We start from the raw sequence: 595 nt of genomic DNA on the forward strand, positions 1-595 counted from the left end.
TTCAACCAGGGAATTAAGGGGTAGGGGTGTGGCGCGATATTGGGGAAGGGATGAGATTTTATTTTTCTTCATAAGCATTAATCTTATTTTGTCAATTAGGAACATTCAGCACCCACCCGCTATCAAGGCAGCTGCCTATCATGTCATGCCCTACCTGCACAGGTGTGCTGGCTACTCAAATGATCCAATTAAGGAGGCCATTTAGTCAGCAGCAGCAGAAGTCCTGTGCCTGGACGCTCCAACAGGGGCCAGACACAAGCAGAAGCAGAAGCAGCAGAAGCAGCAGCAGCACCACCTTTTGTTTTTTGGCTGCAGCAGCAGCAAGGCCCACAGGGCTGGCTAGCTGGCTAGCCAGCAAGCAGGTAGCAATGAAAGTAGGAATCTTTCTTTTTAACCCTGTAAGGGGGTGGTGCACTGTACCCGAAGATACTGCCATATCGGGTCAATGCATAGGGCGACGGAAGCAAGCTTCGAAATCGGCCCCCGTTCTCAAAAATCCATTTAATATATGGTCCCCAGATAGGGGACGTATCAGATATTAAACTGATAAGAACAGATACTACACTTGATCTTAGCCAAAAGGCCGAGAAGCGAT

General features: G+C 48.6%; 1 non-coding gene across 1 annotated transcript; it reads right to left on the reverse strand.

Annotated features, from left to right (window-relative positions):
* Positions 1-404: 404 nt before the first annotated feature.
* Positions 405-595, reverse strand: LOC130301628 (U2 spliceosomal RNA). Its single transcript, XR_008851991.1, has one exon. It is a non-coding gene; the product is annotated as a U2 spliceosomal RNA (small nuclear RNA).

The sequence above is a fragment of the Hyla sarda genome, unplaced genomic scaffold (assembly GCF_029499605.1).
Source record: "Hyla sarda isolate aHylSar1 unplaced genomic scaffold, aHylSar1.hap1 scaffold_1132, whole genome shotgun sequence".
Lineage (NCBI taxonomy): Eukaryota > Metazoa > Chordata > Amphibia > Anura > Hylidae > Hyla > Hyla sarda.